The sequence below is a fragment of the Physeter macrocephalus genome, chromosome 17 (assembly GCF_002837175.3).
Source record: "Physeter macrocephalus isolate SW-GA chromosome 17, ASM283717v5, whole genome shotgun sequence".
Classification (NCBI taxonomy): domain Eukaryota; kingdom Metazoa; phylum Chordata; class Mammalia; order Artiodactyla; family Physeteridae; genus Physeter; species Physeter macrocephalus.
In genome coordinates, this window is record NC_041230.1 from 33,987,802 (window position 1) to 33,990,817 (window position 3,016).

Below are 3,016 nucleotides of genomic sequence, written 5' to 3' on the forward strand. Positions count from 1 at the left end.
ACACAATAAATGAAATTAAAAATTCTTTAGAAGGAATCAATAGCAGAATAACGGAGGCAGAAGAACGGATAAGTGACCTGGAAGATAAAAGTGGAAATAACTACTGCAAAACAGAATAAAGAAAAAAGAGTGAAAAGAACTGAGGACGGTCTCAGAGACCTCTGGGACAACATTAAATGCACAAACATTCGAATTATACAAGCCAGAAGGGTGCGGCAGGACATATTTAAAGTGATGAAAGGGAAAAACCTACAACCAAGATTACCCAGCAAGGATCTCATTCAGATTCGACAGAGAAATTAAAACCTTTACAGACAAGCAAAAGCTAAGAGAATTCAGCACCACCAAACCAGCTTTACAACAAATGTTAAAGGAACTTCTCTAGGCAGGAAAAGCAAGAGAAGGAAAAGACCTACAATAACAAACACAAAACAATTAAGAAAATGGTAATAGGAATTTACATATCGATAATTACCTTAAATGTAAATGGATAAATGCTCCAACCAAAAGACATAGACTGGCTGATTGGATACAGAAACAAGACCCGTATATGTGCTGTCTATAAGAGACCCACTTCAGACCTAGGGACACATACAGACTGAAAGTGAGGGGATGGAAAAAGATATTCCATGCAAATGGAAATCAAAAGAAACCTGGAGTAACAATTCTCATATCAGACAAAATAGACTTTAAAACAAAGACTATTACAAGAGACAAAGAAGGACACTACATAATGATCAAGGGATCAAACCTAGAAGAAGATATAACGATTGTAAATATTTATGCACCCAACATAGGAGCACCTCAATACATAAGGCAAATACTAACCGCCATAAAAGGGGAAATTGACAGTAACACTATAATAGGAGGGGACTTTAACACCCCACTTTCACCAATGGACATCATCCAAAATGAAAAAATATAAGGAAACACAAGCTTTAAATGATACATTAAACAAGATGGACTTAATTGATATTTATAGGACATTCCATCCAAAAACAACAGAATACACTTTCTTCTCAAGTGCTCATGAAACATTCTGCAGGATAGATCATATCCTGGGTCACAAATCAAACTTTGGTATATTTAAGAAAATTGAAACCGTATCAGGTATCTTTTCCAACCACAATGCTATGAGACTAGATATCAACTACAGGAAAAAATTTGTAAAAAATACAAACACATGGAGGCTAAACAACACACTACTAAATAACCAAGAGATCACTGAAGAAATCAAAGAGGAAATCAAAATATACCTAGAAACAAATGACAATGAAAACACGTCGACCCAAAACCTATGGGATGCAGCAAAAGCAGTTCTAGAGGGAAGGTTATAGTGATACAATCCTAACTCAAGAAAGAAGAAACATCTCAAATAAACAACCTAACCTTACACCTAAAGCAATTAGAGAAAGAAGAACCAAAAAACAACAAAGTTAGCAGAAGGAAAGAAATCATAAAGATCAGATCAGAAATAAATGAAAAAGAAGTGAAGGAGGGCTTCCCTGATGGCGCAGTGGTTGAGAGTATGGCTGCCGATGCAGGGGCCATGGGTTCGTGCCCTGGTCCGGGAGGATGCCACATGCCGCGGAGCGGCTGGGACCGTGAGCCATGGCTGCTGGGCCTGTGCGTCCGGAGCCTGTGCTCCACAGCGGGAGAGGCCACAGCAGTGACAGGCCCATGTACTGCAAAAAAAAAAAAAAAAAAAGAAGTGAAGGAAATGATAGCAAAGATCAATAAAACAGGAAGGTGGTTTTTTGAGAAGATAAACAAAATTGATAAACCAGTAGCCAGAGTCATCAAGAAAAAAAGAGAGAAGACTCAAATCAACAGAATTAGAAATGAAAAAGGAGAAGTAACAACGGACAGAAGACACAAATCAACAGAATTAGAAATGAAAAAGGAGAAGTAACAACGGACACTGCACACATACAGAGGATCATGAGAGATTACTACAAGCAACTATATGCCAATAAAATGGACAACTTGGAAGAAATGGACAAATTCTTAGAAAAGCACAAGCTTCCGTGACTGAACCAGGAAGAAAAAGAAAATATAAACAGACCAAACACAAGCACTAAAATTGAGACTGTGATTAAAAATCTTCCAACAAATAAAAGCCCAGGACCAGATGGCTTCACAGGCAAATTCTATCAAACATTTAGAGAAGAGCTACACCTATACTTCTCAAACTCTACCAAAATATAGCAGAGGGAGGAACACTGCCAAACTCATTCTATGAGACCACCATCACCCTGATACCAAAACCAGACAAAGATGTCACAAATAAAGAAAACTACAGGCCAATATCACTGATGAACATAGATGCAAAAATCCTCAACAAAATTCCAGCGAACAGAATTCAACAGCACATTAAAAGGATCATACACCATGATCAAGTGCCAGGAATGCAAGTATTCTACAATATACGCAAATCAATGTGATACACCATATTAACAAAATGAAGGATAAAAACCATATGATCATCTCAATAGATGCAGAAAAAGCTTTTGACAAAATTCAACACCCACTTATGATAAAATCCCTCCAGAAAGCAGGCATAGTGGTAACTTACCTCAACATAATAAAGGCCATATATGACAAACCCACAGCCAACATCATTCTCAATGGTGAAAAACTGAAACCTTTTTCAAGATCAGGAACAAGACAAGGGTGCCCACTCACCACTATTATTCAACCTAGTTTTGGAAGTTTAGCCAGAAAACACTCCCATTTACCATTTCAACAAAAAGAAAAAAATACCTAGGAATAAACCTACCGAAGGAGACAAAAGACCTGTATGTAGAAAACTATAGACACTGATGAAAGAAATTAAATTGATACAAACAGATGGAGAGATATACCATGTTCTTGGATTGGAAGAATCAACATTGTAAAAATGACTATACTACCCAAAGCAATCTACAGATCAATGCAATCCCTATCAAATTACCAATGACATTTTTCACAGAACTAGAACAAAAAATTGCACAATTTGTATGGAAACACAAAAGAC